The 19,037-nt window shown below is 52.6% G+C and overlaps 1 long non-coding RNA gene across 2 annotated transcripts; it reads right to left on the bottom strand.

Annotated features, from left to right (window-relative positions):
* Nucleotides 1–11,217: 11,217 nt before the first annotated feature.
* On the bottom strand, nucleotides 11,218–18,095 carry LOC116590045. 2 transcript variants are annotated; one of them, XR_004285508.1, is made up of 4 exons: nucleotides 17,962–18,095; nucleotides 16,731–16,901; nucleotides 16,415–16,526; nucleotides 11,218–11,679 (listed from the first exon to the last, which is right to left on the bottom strand). It is a non-coding gene; the product is annotated as an uncharacterized LOC116590045 (long non-coding RNA). The 2 variants fall into 2 exon arrangements; XR_004285509.1 differs by lacking the exon at nucleotides 11,218–11,679 and adding an exon at nucleotides 15,807–15,868.
* Between the last annotated feature and the right edge of the window lie 942 nt (nucleotides 18,096–19,037).

Genomic DNA, 19,037 nt, shown 5'->3' with positions numbered 1-19,037 from the left:
GAGAGAGCCCCTGCTGAGGGTCTAGAGTCAAAGGTTTTGATCCCAAGCTGTCCCCTAAACTGCTAAGTGAGCTTTTGGCCTTCCAGAGAGGCGTTCAGTAAAATGAGGGCTTTAACTCAGGTGGTCTCTTCAGCCCCCTTTTGGCTAAAAAGCCGGTCTGGTGAGTTTGAGGTCTTAAGGAGAAGTGGAGAAAAACGGAAGACGTTAGAAGACGAGGAAGCAGAAGAGGAAGGGGAAGGCGGGGAGGAGGAAGAGGAGGAAAGAGAAAAGGGAAGAACATTCATCAGCAAACCCAAACTGGACCGAGACCCTGCGGGCATTCCCCTGATCTACCGTGCCCGGCTATTTCACGACTTCCAATTGCCCTTTGAAAAGGAGACTGAAAATGAGAAGCAGACACACCAGGGCTAGGAAATTCCAGGCTCCACCAAAAACGTGTTACACGGTTCGTTGTTAAGAAAAAGAATTTAAACACCGAGGCTTCTGTTTCAACCTCCTGCTGGTCTGACGGCAAGGGGCTGTCTCCCCAGTTTGGGTGTTCATTCCTTGCCCGAGGCGTGGGCCCAAACTCATGGGCACCTGCACCCTGCCCCCCACGCTGCCCCCCCGGGGGCCCCAACCCAACTCCCCTCCTGGATCCCATCCGGACCCCCACCTGCCCCCCCCCGCCCCATCCCAGCTCGCTCAGCGGGGGCTGGGAACCCTCCCAGGGCTGCGGGAGGCTCCTCCCTTTCTCGGGGTGACTCCCTGAAAACAAGGAAACAGCCTCTGTCCCCGTGACACCCCGGACACCTTCGTACTGCAGTTCGAAGTCGAAACCCCCAGCTTTCCTCTCGGCCTTTTCAGAAATTCGACCAGGCCGGCCACGTGCGTTAAGCCCTGACTGTATGCAAGGCTGAAAGGGACTTGGGAGACACGCAGGTGCAAAAGGTGCCCCCTGCCTTCTAGGAGCCCAGGTCCGTGATGACCCTCCAAAGCCATGATGATCCCCAAGGCAGGCCAAGGTGGCGCTGTCGCGAGGCTGCCCCACGACCTTCCCCGGGTCGGTGAGCCGGGCCCGATCCAGCTCTGCCACCTACTCCGGTGCGACTCAGTTATGTCTTTGGTTTCCGGGAGCTTCAGCTTCTCCATCTGTAAAATGGGGACAATACAATCCCCCTCACGGGGCTGGCGTGACGATGACATGAAGTATGGAAATGCTCAACACAGAGTCCAGTGGTGGCCGTTCCCGCGCAGGGCAGGCCCGCCCCGGGGTCCTGTCCCTTCCCTCACTCCACCCACTTTCTGGGTTTCCAAACTCCCAAAGCTTTTTGTAATCCATCCTGGTGGCACTTACACTCCCAGAGGGAAGTGACGGGACCCATATATTCAGGTCCCATATATTTTATTTTCCCAAAACTAGAATGCCCAAGTGGGGTGTGGGGATGCAGAAATTCCCAGGAGGGGGGATTCTGGTGCTCAGAAGACCAGTGTCCCTCGTGTGGTGGGGCAAACAGCCAGCGGGAGAAGTGAGAACCCCCAACACACAGGGTCGAAGGGACACGATTATAACACTTTCCAGACGGGGCTGCGGCGAAGGGAAGCGAGATGGGCCTCAGGAAGTTCTCAGCCAGTGCCCTCTGCCTCCTGAGCACCCCACAGAGAGTCTGCAGTCCCGTGTGCTCCAGGGAAAGGGGATGTGAGCTCCCCCTGGGACCCCACAAGCCTGCCCCCATCGCCTTCACTTCTGCCGTTCAAGCTCCCCTGCTTCCTGGCATTGTTGTGGGGTGGGGTGCGGATTGAGAATGTGCTTGGGTCCCCTCCTGCAGGCAGGGACCAGCACCAGGGCCTGTCCCCAAGGTCATGTTTGCATGAGCTAACCCCCCTCCCGGGAGGTCCACACTCTGTGCTTTGCTGACAAGGAGCCCTGATTGTTCTGGATCGATGTGCCAACAAGCGAAGCCGGGAGCTTGTCTTTCTTTTTCCTTTTTTTTATTTGAAAGGTCCTTCCCCACCCCCACCCCCCACCCCCGCCTTTTTTTTCCCCTGGAAGTTAATGATGTGGCACAGAACAAAGTGTCTTGGAACCAGAGCGGGGGCTGGGGGAGTGACGTGTCACCCCACGCAGGCTTCCATCAGGGTCAGAGTCAACCCGTGATCCGGCTGCCACGTGGGCAGGAACGCCGGCCACTGGATCGCACCAGAAGCGTGAACCAGAAGGGGTGGCCAGCCTTTCAGAGATGCCTGTGCGTAACAATGATCGTGGCCCCACCCATGAGGTCACGGGGGCTGGTGACACTGAATCACGCTCCCCGATGGCCCCAAAGTACGGTCATGCGGCGACCTTGGCAGAAGCTCGAGACAGTCCAGCGCTGTCTTAGGAAGCTGCCAGGGGGTTTGTCCCGGTCCCGGTGCGGGTGCTCACACTCACCCTTCCCCGACCTGCTTGCAGAGAGCGAGAGGAAGAGGAGTGTGCTGGCCCTTCTCTCCCTTCCCAGGACCCAGGAGCCCCTGCCCTGAGGTTGTCCGGCTGGTGAGGTGCTGGGGGAGTGGTAGGCTGAGAGGCGCCATTCTGGGCAGAAGAGGACATGGATGGGCAGGGAAGACAAAGGTCAGAACCAGGACATCTACAGAATTACAGAGTGATTCTCAAGGTGTGGTCCACATGCCTAGGGGCGTGCCCGAGGCCCCCATCAGGAGTCTGCTGGGCCAAAAGTATTTCTGCAGTAAAACCAAGATGGTATTTTCCTTTTGCACGGTGCAGGCATTCGCAGTGAGCTCGCAAAGCCATGCTGGGTAAGTGGTGGGCACGTTAGCGCGGATCAGGACGGAGGTATGAACTGTCCTTGCAGATAGCCGTGCTGTTTACAGACACACACTTGCCCAAACCACCCCCCCCCCCGATGCCTTATGAATATCCTTGATGAAATGTTAAAAATGATTAATGTCAATCCTTGAGTGCATATGTCCTAAACATTCCAAGTGGCTAACCAGCAAGGGTGCACAGAGAACTTCTTGTTTTTTAAAAAGAGTGAGCACAAAGGAGCATGATGTGGGGGGCAGCAAGAGAGACTCTTAAGCAAGCTCCACACTGACACAAGCCTCCATCCCAAGACCCTGAGATCATGACCTGAGCCCAAATCAAGAGTCAGAAGCTTAATCAACTGAGCCCCCCAGACCCCCTCACTCCAGAGAACTTGGGAAACAAAGAAACATATTGAAATTGTAAGCTGGACCATCTCCTTTTTTCAGAGAACTTTGTTTTTGACTCGAGAGAACCCCTGATAAGTAGACTATGGTTATTGAGACTTGGGCAGTGGGCAAGCATTTTCTGGAACATCAACGTGAGCCTGTTATTCAAGAAAAACAACTGGCCGTATTTGTTGCCAATAATAAACTTTAAATTTTCCAGGGAAAATTTGTATCCATGATCATGCGCTTCCCAACACTTAGAGACTTTTAAGATGCGGTGGGAGGCGATATTAACGAATGTGACTTTTGGTATTATATGCGCTGCCGAAGCGAGAGCCTGATATTATATGATGATATATGATCATTAGAATCAATACTGGGGAGGCGTGCGTAAATCAGAATCAGGGGAACAATCCTTTCCGAATGGCCAGGGCATGATTTGCGAAAGTGTGCACGTGGGACAGCTGCGTTCAACATGCAGGGCGCCCCCATGATATGAAGTACAACGAAGCAGGAAAATTTCATGGATACAGTTTCCGAGGCTATAGTGAAACTTAAAGAAAAACAACGAACACATCGAGTTTCGGTGCAATATCAAAACCGGATGTCCGTAACCATCTGAAAAGACAGGTGAATCACGCCTTCCTTTTCCTCTTTCTAATTCTCTTTTATTAAACCAGACAGTAAAGAGATTGGCAGACATGTGAAACAAGGCCACTCTTCTCACTGATTTGTGGTTTTAGAAAATATAGGTTTTTTTTTTTTAACATTAAAATGTTATGCTAACCAATAATGGGTTTGTGCTTATTTTTAAATGATTTAACAAATCTATTTTAACTGTCTTGGTTTTAATTTCTAATATGACAACTAATTGTAGTTATGGTCCACAGAGACAAGAAACTCATTGGCGTCTTTAATTAATTGTTACATAATCTCTGTGCCCAGTGTGGGGCTTGAACTCATGACCCTGAGATCCAGAGTCACATGCTGTACTGGCTGAGCCAGGCAGGGCCCCCCAGAAGTCTCCAGTCCTGTTCAAGAGTGTGGAGGGATCCTGCAACCCGAACATTTGAAAATCACTGGGCGGCAGCACGCCCCAGCTGGACGGCTCTTAGACGTCATCCAGATGCCTCCTTGCCCCTCTGCCTTTGGTCCAGGGAAAAGGCCAAGCGAGGCATAGGAGGCCTCCTCTCAGCCTTATTCCTTGGGTCTTGTGAGCGCTGGGCCCCAGAGGTGGACATGCCCTGCCAGCTCCAGGCGGACAGCCCGTGACCCTGTCACCAATTGCCAGAGAGACTTTGAGCACATCCGTGCTTGAAGCCTCAGTTTCCCCCTTTCTGAAGGAGGAGATTGGCCTGTCCAGTCAGTCCTCAGGGCCTGTAGTAGGCTGAATAATGGTTCCCGAAGGTGTCTGGGTCCTAATTCTTACAACCTGTGAATTTTATTTAATATGGGAAAAGGGACTTTTCAGACGTGATTCAGTTCAGGCTCTGGCAGTGGAGAGAGGATTCTGGGTGATCTGCGCGGGTCCCACGGCTGCGGGAGAGAAGGCCATGGAATTCAAGATGCGAGCAGGTTTGAGCCAAGAGCATTGACGATGGAGGAAGCCTTGCAGGGGCCAATAGAAGCAGAAAAAGTCAGGGAACCAGGTTTCCTCTGGAGCCTCCAGGAGGAACCAGCCCTGCTTAGCCCATGGAAATGACCGCTTAGCCCATGGAAACGGACTGGCATGGGACCTCTGGCTTCCAGAACTACAAGAGAGTAAGTCTGGGTTGTTGGAAGCCATGAAATTGGTGGGACTACGTTACAGCGGCCACCAGAAAGGAACCCAGAGCCCATCCAGCAGTTTGGAGAAAGTTTAAGGGAGACACAAAGGCCCCTTGCCCAGAATCCATGCTCCCCCACGAGTGAACACCTGGCATCCCACTCTGGGTGTGCCAGCTTGAGGGCTAAGAGCACAGACTCCTGAAAAACCCCAGTTTGAACTTCGGTGGCCCCATTTCACACACCTATGACCTTCCCTTCTTTGTGCCTCAGTGTCTTCGTCTGGCAAATGGGGATAATAGTCCTACTTACCTCAGGGCTGTTGACAACATGAAATGGGCTCGTGCACGTAATACACTTAGGACAGTGCCTGGCACATAATGAATCCGAAAAAACGTTTCTTGTTTGGGTGGGGAGATCACCACCGTGTGTTTATGTGCTGGCCTCCTCCTATCAGATGGGCCGCTTCTCAGTGGTATGGGCTGCATGCCCGTCCCTGTGTTTCCCCAAGGCCAAAGGTGGGGCCAGGCACTGAAGGCACTGAGTGGTTACACGAGCGAATGAGTCTCCACGATGCCGATGCCGGGACCTCGAGGGAAAGCTTCAGGCTCACCTCCGCTTTCATCCCGGTGCCACCATTGGCCAGCTGGGCCAACAGGGCCTGCCCTGGAGCTCAGTCTTCTCACCTGTTAAATGGGGGTAGAGTGGTTCCTAACGATGGCATGGGGCTGATGCTCAAAGCACATCAGTTCCCTTCTTCTCTCAGAGGAGCCGTGGGGAAGTGGATTTGGAGAGAAGACCTGGTAAAGCTTAGTCATACAGTGTGGCTCACGGCCCAATCTAGCCCCACCTCCATTTCTGGGCTGAAGTCACCATTCCAGCCTTCCTGAGAAGAGATCTTCCAGCATTTGTCTGCTTACACACCTCCTGTGATGGGGACCTCACTCCTCCTTGTGCTTGAAGCTGATGGCTACCGCGGGCCCGTTGCTTTAAAAGGCATTAACTGCACATCTGATAAAGCATGCATTTTTTTTGTTGTTGTTCATTTTACCAAAAAAAGTGAGGTTCTGTGATAAAACAACTTGCCTACGAGGACTCTGTTCATGAAAGATGACATCCTTCGGACTCCCAGAGTCTGGCTCTGGCTTGTCTCACACATGAACTTTAGACACAGTCTGTCCACGTCTAAGGAGACTCAGGCAGAGAGGACTGATTTCCTCGGTTAACTGTACGGATGGCTTCCCAGTGACCACTGTACACGGGGATCTGGGCTGGATTCTGGAAATGGGCGAGTCCCAGTGTGGTTCCCGCCCGCACGAGGCTGATTAATGACTGACTCCACACTCGGCCCCGTCCACCAGAAATAGGACTCGGGCTGTCGTTGTGGACCGAAGTGCGTTCCCCCCAGATTTATATGTTGAAATCCTAGCCCCCAGGACCTCAGAATGGGACCTTAGCTGGAGACACTTTTATAGGAGCAGCTAAATTAAACTCCGGTCACGAGGACAGGCTGGGTAAAGACGCACACAGAGGGACTGTCACACAGAGAAGAAGATGGGGCTTCTCCAGGCCGGGGCACGTCAAAGATCGCCAGCAAACCAGCGCAAGCTGGAGGAAGGTCCTCGACACATTCCCACCCCTGGCCTCAGAAGAAACCAGCCTCTTGAACCTGACCTTGGACTTCAGCCTCCAGAGCCGCCTGCCACCCCTCTGCTGTTTAAACCACCCAGTTTGTGGGCCTGCGTGGCCACGGAGCCCCAGCAAACCAACAGGGTCACCTCTGCGTGTGAATTTCCTCCAGGCGCATTCCCAAAGGGGAAACTGAACAGTTGAAACTGATATTTTCTTTCTTTTTTTTAGTTGAAAATGGTTTTTAATGACCTCATTTAATCTGTCCTACCCAACATAGGATCGCTCCTGCGCGTGGCCATGTAAAACACGACTGAGCAGGTGCTTCACATTCTTTTGTTCCTAAGCATCACCTAAGTCCCGTCCAGGAGCCTCAGAGCACATTTCAGGGGCCCCTTTACACTTCAGATGTGAGCCCAGTGGGCACAGAGGGCCAGTGGCTGGTGCCCTAGCGGTGCAGCTCCTGTGGATTCGAATACCTCTGTGTATCGATTCTGCACTGCGGCCCAGGTCCGCACATGGGGCCTGGGGGGATTGTCCCCTCTGACCTCCCCCGTCCAGATCTGCAGGCACAGAAGGCCACTGTCAGCTGACCCAATGCTGCTCCTCTACGGGCTGAAAGCCCTCTGCTCCTCTCACTGGTGCTCGGGGAGACCTTCATCCTGGCCTTGCCTATCCCCGGCAGAGTTCTCTGTCAGGAGCCCCCTGGATGGGGATTTATATGTGTCTAACTACACCCATATGCTTTCTTTTCATGGTGAAGATGCTACTGCTATTAATTTGACCAGAGGCAAAGCCTTTTCACTTCTTGTCATCTTCCCCCCAAGGAGCTGGTGGTGATAGATTAGCCTGTGAATCGGCCAGGAAACAGGGTTTTTTTTTTTCCCCTCTGTGGAAGTCCCGGAGGTGGGGTGGGGAGGGCTGGGGAAATCATCTAGTCTTTGTACTGTGGTGGCCCACTGTCCCAGCTTGCTGGAAGGGTCTAGCTGAGCCCCAGAAGTCCCACAGGCTGTCCCCTGCAGACCAAGTCAGAGGGTCCGGCTCCAGGAGCTGTCTGCCCCAGATACGGGGTGGCGCTCTCCATCCTGGCTCTCACAGAGGGACGAAGGGGTGGCAGGAGTCTGGACTAGAAAGGACAGAACAGAGCCTTTGCAGTTGGCCAACCACGGCCCCGAGGACTTCCGAGGGAGCAGCCCTTGCTGGGGGTCGCGAGGGCCATAACTAGAGTCCTTCGAAAGCAGTGCTCTCCTTCCTCCCCATACACTATAATCGTCTGCTAAAACGGGGAAGAGGTGGTCCTGAAGGGACAGACAGACGGACTGAGCAACCTTAGCGGGGAGAGAAAGCCGCTGATAGTGTGAGCAAAGGGTCTAGGGCTAAGACTTGGCCCCAAATCCTGGGGCTTCAGAGCCAAGGGAGCCCTGCGCACAGGGAGGCATCAGTGAGTGTGTTGAGAGCCCAGCCGGCATGTGGAGGGTCACTCCGGAGGGCTCACCAGGAGGACTCACCAGATCTGCACCGAGGCAGGTGGGGCGCCCTGGGATCCGTCTTCCACCCCATGCTCATACTGCCTTGGTTGGGACCTTTGTTTTCTGCCCTGGGGCTGCAGCAGGGGAGGCTGCCCTGGCACTGGCTGGAGGAGGCTTGGCCTCTGAGCAGGAGCCCAGGCTGTGCTGTCCCCCGACCCCCAGCTGTGGACTGGAGTGTGCCCGCGGCCCCCTGGGCCTGTGCTGCAGGTCCTGTCTTCTCCCCATACCTGATCTTAAAGGTGGGAAGGCAACTGAGGGTCCTACCTTCCACTCTGCTCCCCCATGTCTGTCTGGGGGTCCGTATGTCCTGGGAGTGGCCTTACCTCACAGACCATAGACTGTACCCCCGTGATGGCCACCGCTTGGTTTTTAAATACCATCAAACAAGAAAACCCAAAGTCAAATCTGGCTTGATTCCCCTTCCCTTTCCTCCCTCCTGACTTCTAGAAATGGCAGCAAGGGTCTTCTTCGGCAACTGTCTGTCCCATGTCTGTTTCCCCACTGGACTGGGAGTTCCCTGGGGGTCAGATTATCCGCTCTCTGCACCCACCACCCGCCCCCCGCATCATGGCACCAAGACCCGGTATTCAGCAGGATCTTAATGTTGCACAAATGATTTAGCTGAACGATGCCATCCAACCCAAATCAGGCCAAGGGATAGTTTGAGTCAAAGAGGACATATGGGTTTGCTGGAAGGGAGGAAGCTGTGGATTGAGAGAAGCGGGTCCCCTACCCCGCCCCCAGCTATCCCCATGCTGCAGTTCTGGGACATGGGGCATGGGACCTGGGCTCTCCAGGTGGGTGCAGACCAGGTCAGCTCTCCATGTCCCCGAGACCTGACACCCGGTGCATTTCCTGGATTTGCATCTCACTGTGCAGCAAATTAACCCTGGGAGACAGGGCGTGCGCCTCCCCAGAAGCTAGCCGAAGGGTCACTGTCCCTCTGTCTCTTCCCTTCCATCAGCCCTGTTGGCATCTTCTGTTGCAAGGTGAAACCTTGGGCTGAAATCCTAAAATCGCTTTTCTTCCGATAAGACCATGCCCTCCTCCGCTGTGCAATCGTTGCTCGAGATGGGCACTGGTAAAAGAAAGGCCTTTGAACCAAAGCCAGACTGGGGTGGCTGAACAGAGTTAAGATTGGAGTCTTGTTTTCTAGCTTGGAGTACTAAACGGTACTGAGTGTGACTATGGAAAGAATTCTCATAAATCTGCATATAATCAGAGGCATTACCGACCAGAAGATAAAATTAATATAGAAAGTTTAACCTGGGGTCTCCGGGTGGAGTCACACCTGGGTCTCCCTGGGCACACCGTCAGCCCTGGCCCAGAGCTCTGCGATGTGAGCTGCCTATAGATCGGAAACTTCGAAGGGAACCTAAATTTACAAAGCTTTGGAGAAAAACCAGCAACTCCCAGAGGGCTCTTGCATTCTTGGAAAAAGACAAACAAGAAAAAGAAACCAAGTCATTCATTCCCAGGGTGGCTGCTCATAGAAAGCAGGCTGTGGTGGGCTTTCTAATGTCTGTGTAAGTCTTCAGAGCTGGAGCTGGAAACACCAGCCATGGGGTCCCGACACCCCACGGCTGGGTTCAGCCATGGGGTCCCGACACCCCACGGCTGGGTTCAGCCGTGGGGTCCCAACACCCCATGGCTGGGTTTTGTATGGCCTGCCTAGTGTTTTGAAGATGCAAAATTCTACCAAAAAAGGGAGGGGTGGTTTAGGCTTTCCTTGAGCACTGGGCAGATCTGGCACACTGACCCCGTTCCCACACGGCCATGACCCACAGGGGCTGGGGCCTCGGGATGGAAAGTGCACCCAGGTCTCTGTGGCCCCTGCTGAGCCGGCAGCACACTGAGCTCTCCTGGCGTTCCAAGCATTGCCAGTTGCTCGCCCAGATCTGCTTTGCTGGACATGGTAGTGCCAAGATTCGAACTCATGTCTTCGACCCTAAAACACTTGGCTTCCCCACCCAATTCCCTGCAGCAAAAGCATTGGGCAGGGTCTGGAGGTCATAATCTGGAATCCTCGCCTACTACTGAATGCCTTGATATCCCCGAAAGTGAAATGCAGAGGCGTGGCTGCAGGAGAAATTCCGAGACACCCCCACCCCCTTCCTGTGAATTTCCTTGTTGATAAGGGGCCTGGAACCTTCATTTCCTTTTCTGTAAAATGGGGGTATAAAAGTCGTCTCCTCCCAGGCGGGTTATGTGGACTAGATCGTCACACCGGAACTCCAGCAGGAGAACAGCCCACCTCCGGCAGCCTAGCAGAAGGAATTCAATACAGCCAACCGATCACAAAGGTGTTAGAAGAGGTAGAAAACCAACCGGGGGACCACCCAGAGTTTGGCAGTGGCAAGAAGTTGCCCCCACGCTTAGGGAAGATGGGGCAAAGGGACAAAGTGATGTCACCAGGGCCCAAGAACCTGTGCAGCCCGGTAGGGCTGGGGTCACAGAGGTGACATGGCCTCTGCTGGAAATGCTGCCCGAAGTGATGGGTGGGTACGAGACACCCAGGCTCTTCCTCTCTTCCACCTTCTAGCCGCCTACTGGTGCTAGAAGCCAATTGGCAAGGGAGTCTGGGACGCGATGTTTCCAGGGCCAGTGGCCTGAGACCCAGAGCACAGAGCAGAGGGCAGCGACTGGATCTACCAGCAAGCAGCCCCCGCTGAGTCCAGCAAAGGGCAGAAATGCACCTGCTCAGTTCATTGCTCTATGCCCAGCACCTGTTAGAGAGCACAGACATTGGTGTAACAGTAGACCTTGATGGTCACAAAATTCATTGCTCTGTGAAAGGACAGATGATGCCATGGAGAGTTTTCAAAGCCGGCCTCCGCGGATTCCCTCCTTTCAGAAGGTCCAGCTTCTGCCTGGGTCCCCTGGAACGCTAGCTCTGGGGGTGCTTCTTCTGGCATCCAGCCCTCGCGCTGGTAACGCCCACACCACGTGGCCACGTGACAGCACTCAGGCCCCAGCATCACCTGCCAGCCAGGTGAGCGACTCACCAGGGATGTCCGGCTCAGTCAGGCCGATGTCTGACGACCCGAGAGACCCCGAACAAGGACCGTGGGGCAACACACAGAAGTCAGAGGGGAGATAGTCCATTGTTGTTTCAAGCCATTAAGTCTGGGGATGGTTTATTACACGGCAATCACTGGAATTCATGAGAATGGGGTTTACCAGCTGCGAAGGGTTCATAAGCTTTGGGTATAAGTGATCATTGTTCATCTACTCATTCATTCAACAAATGTTCACGGAGGACCAAGGGCACACTGTGTTGACCGGGAACTTCATCTGCACGGGGTCCCTCCCGAGCCGAACAAACATTTGCCCGCACAGCCGTGGGCAGGAAGGCAGGGAGGAGGAGGGCACAGCCATGCCCTCCCGGAGCTCCCTGCTGGGGGAGGCAGAGATGGGAACTGGTTATTACATAGACGGAGCGCAAGTTTAAGCCGGTCAGCTTGAACTTTGTAGGTTCTGATGTGCTGTGTGACCCTGAGGCACTTGCTTGTATCTCTGAGCTTCATGTTGTCCTCTACAAGGCAGGAAGAGTCATCACTCTGTCCGCACCACAAGCAAGGCCATTCTGAGAATTAGAGAGAAAGCAGAAGTGACACTTCCTTGTAAATGACAAAGGATAATGCAAGCATTAGGGATTATGAGGCTCAGTGGTTGTCGGAATGAACCTTGATTTCCTTGTGTTATTTATTAAATCATTAGGGATTGGGTTGCTGCACACCCCCAGGAGGCACCATTTACCGTGTGCTCTGGGACAACAGCGCCCCCTGGAGTTGTTCATCATGATGGCCTTGTGGGGTCATCTCAGAGCCTGGCTCCCTATGGTGCACACTCCAGTGGTTAGCAGCTGCCTCTGCTCCCTCCACTGTGACTTCCTAAGGCTCTCGGGACCTTGACCTTGGAGAGCCTGTGGATACACCTGGGGGACCAGTACTCAGCTCTGGCCTCTTGATTTATGTAGGACAGCCTAGGCTTGACTTGGAGCAGCACTTGTAGGAGGAAGGGGGAGGAGACACTGAAGGTCTGGAGGGATTCCCTTGCAGGAGACACGGGGAAATATGGGAGGTTTGTTCCATAAGGCTCATTTACATCTTATTTGCCTGTATCCCCTTCTTCCTTCCACCTCTTCAAGCAAGTGGCAGTTTCTAAGCCAAGGCAGAAACGCTGCCTGGCCTGCAAGATTTCTTGGCTTTCATTTTCCAAAAAGTGACCCCAGAGACAGTGCCTGAGGAGGGGAAGCAGGGGTGACATGGGGGCTTCCCCCAGCTGGAAGGTGCCTCCCTGGGCTGTGGGTCCTATGGGATCAGAGACAGATGTCTGGCGATGCCTTTGGAGCCTAGAGAGAAAAGGCTCCCTGGGCCACCTGGGCACCTGGTCTGGGTACGGGCATAATGTGTGGCTGGGAAAAAGACGGAAGGCACAAAACACAAAGGGACCATGGAAGCGGGACAACAGGCCTCTCTCTGTCACCTGCAGGAATGCACTGCTTCCCTCCCCCCAGGACTTGACAGTCTTGAACACTCAGACTCTATAATTTCTCCCGGAATGAGCAGGAATGGATGTGGTGAATAAACAAGGAATGGGCAAGATTTCTGTTTGAGAAAAAGAAAAGAAAACTTTCGGATCCTACCAGGGGACCCCAAAGAAGACATTTTCACTTTATCACATGCAAAGTCACCCTAAGCCTTGGATAGGAAGACCTGGTACTCCAATCCTAAAGTTGGGATTTTGTTTTCCAAATTAAACTATGAATTTGATGCATTCCCAATAAAATAACAACAACAACAACAACAACAACAAAAACAAAGATCCCCCCCCCCACAACTAGATAAGCCAAATCAAAGGTTTACATAGAAAAATAAAGAGGCAACAACATCCGAGGAAATTCTCAAGAAGAGTCATGAGAGGCAAGGACTTGTTTCTAACTTAAGTTAGAGCACATCGTACACATATATAAAATGTAAGTACCTAAAATATATAAAAATAAAACCTATAGATTACATGGCATCTGTATGGGGCAAGTTCAGGAGCAATCATGCATCTGCCAAAGAATTGGCGGCACATTCTACTCAAACCTCAGGCTTGTTTTTCTTCATCTAAAGTCACACACGCGGGGCACCTGGGTGGCTCAGTGGGTTAGGCCGCTGCCTTCGGCTCAGGTCATGATCTCAGGGTCCTGGGATCGAGTCCCGCATCGGGCTCCCTGCTCAGCAGGGAGCCTGCTTCCCTCTCTCTCTCTCTGCCTGCCTCTCTGTCTACTGTGATCTCTCTCTGTCAAATAAATAAATAAAATCTTTAAAAAAAAAAAAAATAAAAAAAAATAAAGTCACACACGCTCCAGCACGAGACAAAGAAGTCGACCAGCAAGCTGGCTAACGTCCCACTACTCCTGCCTCCCTCACGGGACTGTCCCCCACAAATACGATCTGTCCAAAGATGAATTCATTGAAACAACTGCCCCCATATCACTGTTAAGAATGTCGGGGTCCGTATGGGTGGGGAACACTGGACGAGAGACACATAAGCCAAGCCCACAGGGCGTCCCGTGGTGGACTCCTCACTTTTTCTAACCCGATGACCACGTCAACTTTCTGGATAAGAAAAGTGCTTTGCTCCACATACGCACACAGGGAAGGAGGCTGAGGGGGACACTGTTGTCTGGGGACCCCAAGGCCCGCCCGCTGGCAAGTCTGCTCAGCTCGGAGCTCCAGGCTGAAGCAGGCCTGTGAACCCCAGGGACCCTGAGAGGGTCCAGTGCAGCTGAGGCTTCACGGAGCTGGGTTGAGGCTGCCTGGCAGAATCCCAAATGTGGTCTTCGCTGCCCCTGAGTCCCTGGGGGAAATGGAGGCCAAACTCAGCTGAAGCATCTCTCCTCAGGGAGCCTGAGAAACTTTGCCCTCTTTTCTTGATGATGTCCCAGGACCTTAGTTTAAGACTAAGTAAACCGCGTTACGAAACTCTGGAGGACATAGAGTTTGGCAGCCGTTGCCGTGTCCTGCCTCCTGGGATTCCAGAGCCCCATGGCAGTGCACTAAGGTCAGACTTTTCCCCTAGACTTGATTTTGGGCTTTTGTGGGCGGGTGCCAAGGACCGGGGCCTTATCTTCATCGAGGGGCTTCAGAAAGTCCAGGAAGCAGCCTGGCAGAGTGGACTGAGCCTTGGGCTGGCTGGGAAGTTGGAGACCATGGAGTTCTGCAGGCCCGTGGGCCCATCACCTCCTCGGTCTGGCCACCTGCGAAATATAGGGTTGAATGATCACCTTGTTGGGATATCTGTTCAAAAATTCAACTACGCTTTTCCCTGCTCCCTCTGCCTCCCTGCTAACCCTGCCCCATTCGTACCCCAGGGAAGGGAGACGGGGAGACACTCAGGCAGAGAAGGAAGTCTGCTGGGCTTCTGAATTTCAAAAAAAGCTGGGTGTTTTCCTCTAAAGGGACACGAGAGTTGTATCCGGCTGCATCTTGCCTCTCTCAGCCCCTGGGATTGAATGCTACACAACGCCAGCGGAGATCCTGCTGGACACAGCTCCCCGCTGTGACCTTGGGCATCTACCTAAGATCTTTATGGCTCAGTATCCTGAATTCTAGAACGAGGCATGTGCACCCCGAGGAACTCCCGATGGGCACCGGCTATCACCACCCTCATTAGCAGTACTGTGACATGTAAATCAATGGTTTTTAACCTTTTTTTTTCTCCTAGAAGAATCTTTTCTTCAAACAGAATTGAGTTATACGGTGAAATAAAGCAGAGCTACTTGGATACAAGTGGAGATCAGAGGCCCTGCCTTAGGTATTCAGAATAATTCCCCTCCCTGTCCGTCCCCCACCCCAGTCCCTAAGGGGGCTCAGAGGACAACTGTTTAATAAGCTCTTCAGCTGGGGCACCTGGGTGACTCAGTGGGTGAAGCATCTGACTTGGCTCAGATCCTGATCCCAGGGTCCCAGAATCCACCCACGCATCAGGCTCCCTGCTGCTCCGAGCGTCCACTTCTCCCTCTGCCTCTCCCGCTGCTCGTGCTCTCTCTCTCTCAAATAAATAAATAAAATTTTTTAAAAAATATCTCAGATATAAATCAAAAAATGTTAGCAGGCTCTTAATAAATTCCTCTTATAGAATAGTAAATAAATAAATAAATAAATAAATAAATAAATAAATATATAAATAAATTTCTCTTATAGCCCTGCCTCATTCATTCTGTATGGATTAGACTATGGCAATGGCCCAGGGGGTGCCACTGTGGGCTGCTGGTGGGTTTCCAGCGGAGACTGAACACAGGAAGTTGAGTAGTAGACGCCCTAGGGACCGCACTGGTGAGGCAGGCAAGGGCAAGTTGGATGGGGGGCGGGAATCGTTATGTAGACCCAGGAGAGGCCGTGGCCCTCCTCAGAGGGAATTCTGCAGCTGGGATGAGCCATCAAGGGCTGTCCCAAGTAGGGTGAGGGCTGAGCCTTTATCCCCCCCAGGTTGTTTAGTCATTGGATGCAGAATGTTCTGGAAGGTGGGGAGAGCGGGGCAAGGGAGTTCTCTTAGGTGAAGCAATCTCGATCAGGGTGGACAGCTGGCCCTGCCTTGCCTGGCCCTGCCTTCCTGAAGGGGCTCTGGGAAGCTCACCCGGGCAGCCTGGTTAAGCCCTGGTGATGGAGAGAAGGATCACACAGACCCCATCCTTACTCTCATGGAGCTTATGGTCCCGACGGGATCATGGACCCTCAACAGCAAGCAAATTCATTCATATATTACTGTCAGGGTGATGAGGGCTGCAAGGACAAGAGGAAGGTGTGAGAGAGACTATCAAGGAAGGCCTCTGAGAGGAGGTGGCATTTAAGCTATGACCTGAGACAGCTCTATTCCAATGCTCTAAAATACTTGGGACAGCCCCCATGCAGAAGGAGGCCAGGCCTGGGGGAGCAAGGGAACACAGGACCAAGAACGTGGCGGGATGTGGGACAGGAGGAGGCTTCTACAAGCAGCAGAGCAGGCAGAGTAGGCGCCATGCCCAGGGCCCAGCACACACTGAGAGGTCCATGAAAATGTTTTAATTGCAATTTTTAAAATCAAAAACAAGAATACAAATTCAAAGAAAAATACAAATATCATGCTGCACATATAATAATGAATCTGATTTGGGTTATCTTTACACCAATACCGTTGTAAAAAAATAATTGTAATAATTATTTTGAAATAATTATTTTCAAAGTAATTTTAATAGTTTTTAAGAGATGAAAGGATCACATGAGTCGTGAGGCGGCTCATAGTAGGAAGCCAGTGGTGGGCACTGAGCAGGGTGGTGAATGATACCTCACCTGTGAGAGAAGCTGGTGGTTCCTGCCTGGTATCACTTCAGCCCCCTTGGCCTAAGTGTGGATCCTGCCCCTGTGAGTCTTCCCACTCAAGTGCTGTCTGCCTCTCAGTTTCCTGCCAAAGAAGTTTCTAGAAAGCTGAGGGAGTTTGCTCGATCTGCAAGCAGAGGTGGCTTCAAAACACAGAAGGTTAACACCCTGAAGGACCCTCACCCAAGGAGGATGAAGTCACTGGGGACATGTTCCTTCTGGGGGACAAGTCTGGTACATTCCACAAGTTCCTCAGCAGCACTGAGTCTGACTTGCCCACAGCACTTACCAGAGCCATGGGGCACCTCTTAGGCTCTCCTTCCTTCTTTACCTGCCCTCACTCCTGACTTCTGATACCATCTTCTAGATCATTCACCAGCTCCTGGGTCCCAAGAGCTCTTTTTCAGGGGTCAGATTTGGGGGTACTCGAACCGAGACACTCCTTTATGGTTGGACGGGGCTAGAGAAGAGGGCAAGGTATGGTGTCTCTTCAGAGCTTTTTTGAGCCAGATGGGGCCATTAACTTTCCAACTTTTACAGGGGAGGTAAACACGAACTCCACTGAGGGGAAAAGGGACCCTGAGTGAGGAGGACAGCGCTTCAAACCAGAAGGTGCCCACACCAGGCCCTGTTCCCTCAGCCTATCCCTGTCCCTGAGCTTTTGAGAAGAGCTCTCCCTCCCCTGGGGTGGGAAGGGGTGGTAGGGTTGGGGGGGAGCCTCAGGGCACCCCAACCCCTGCTCAGCGGAAGGGCTGTAGTGGGCTGAGCAGAAATCCCGGCCCGGACATTCTTCCCCTCCCAACAGCCTGACGCTTCTCCAGGGAGTCTGCTGTGGGGCCCACAGAGCCGTGGAAACATTCCTGTCTGTAAACCCCGTAAACACTTGGTTTTCCTGCTGCCCTCTGCCAGGTGGCTCAGGTCCTTCCAGACCTCGCACCTCCAGGATGCATTTTTTCTGGGTTTTTGTTTTTTTGTTTTTTTTTTTTTTTTTCAGGAAAACAAATGAATGGATGCAGAGCTGAGCCCTGCCTGTTCCCCTGGGAGAGGGTCTGGCCAGATGGTCCCGGATGCTCTTCAGGCTGCAGGGGTGGGGGGAGTGAGGGGAGTGTAGGGGGAGAAACTTCTACTCGCCATGTGACTAGAAACTTCTAGTCACCACGTGGTAGCTCTGAATTTTCTCAGGTTCAACACACCGTTAACTGGAAGACACAACACTGCTTTAATAACAGCATCACAGAGAAAAGAACAGTGCCCTCGTTCCTTGTGTCCATTGACTGAAGAGGCACCCAAATTTCCATGAGAAGCACAGGTCTCAAATTTGAGGGAATATTGCCCCCATTTTACAAATGAGAAAATGGAGGATCATAAACGTTAGTACTCACCCCAAGTCACACAGCCAGGAAGTGGCAGAACCATTTGGACCCGAGTTGGCTAACCCTGAGGTCTGTTACCCCTTCACCTCCCCTGCAACAGGCTGATGGAAAAGGGACAGGGGGGGTTGATGGAGAAGCATAACAAACCTTGATGTACGGGAGGGTACCCTGGAGATGCAGGCAGGTGGAGAAGGGTTCACGATATGACTGAGGGACGGGGCTTTGGACAGAGTGCTGTGCTGGGCAGGAGGGCAAAAGTCCACAGGGTGGGAGGAAGGGAGGCATCAGAGGGCAGAGTGTTCTAGAAGGAGAACAGAATGGAAGTAGGAAAAGAATAGGACAGATGTCACACGGGGCTCCTCAAAATACCATCCCCAGGAGAGCGCCAGTTAGTTCTCCCACCCAGGTCCCATCCCGCTGACTCACTGTGTTGTCTAGAATGTGACCTGCCCCCTCTCTGGGCCCGATGTCCTCACTTGTGGCCTAGACGAGCTACAGGAGCCTTAACCTTTGTGCTGGGTCCTCAAAATGGGGCAACTGCTCATTCCCCCTTTAGGCTTCTGGTCATGCTGGGTCACATTTTACTCTCCAGTGTTCCAGTTTAGACGGAAAGTCCTAATGGCCACATCCCTCACCGCTCTCAGGGTTTTCAGCCTACCCTCCGGAGGACTGCGTGAGCAGGTCCGGACTGACATCTGGAAGTTCCGACCTTTCTAGAAGACCTGCTCCTTGTTTCTAGTCTCCTTCCATCAACAGACACACTCCACCCCTGCCGCACACACATACCACAGAGACACACAGGGATACACACAGATACACACACACAAGTTTACACATACCATCCAGATACAAATATCACCAACACAGATACTCACGGTCTCACACACGTGCTCACACTCACACAGACACACACGGACACTCATTCACAGACATATTTTCTCTCTCTCTCTCTCTCACACACACACACACACATACACACAAACACACACACCCTTACTTAGCCAACCCAAGAGACAAATAAAAATATAAGTTACCACCGTAAAGTTCCCTCACACACTCAACAATTGCCTGGTACCCTGTTTCAGCAGACCTGGGGGAATTGGTCCCTTCCAGGACATATTTCCTTTAATATCCAGATGACCATTTTAAAGGGGCAATATGCTTTTAAATTTTAGGGCCCATAAGTTTTCCTCCTCACTATTAAAAAAAAAAAAAAAGATCTC

Source organism: Mustela erminea, chromosome 5 (assembly GCF_009829155.1).
Source record: "Mustela erminea isolate mMusErm1 chromosome 5, mMusErm1.Pri, whole genome shotgun sequence".
Lineage (NCBI taxonomy): Eukaryota > Metazoa > Chordata > Mammalia > Carnivora > Mustelidae > Mustela > Mustela erminea.
The sequence above is the reverse complement of the archived record's forward strand: the minus strand, read 5'-3'. Positions and strand labels throughout refer to the sequence as shown.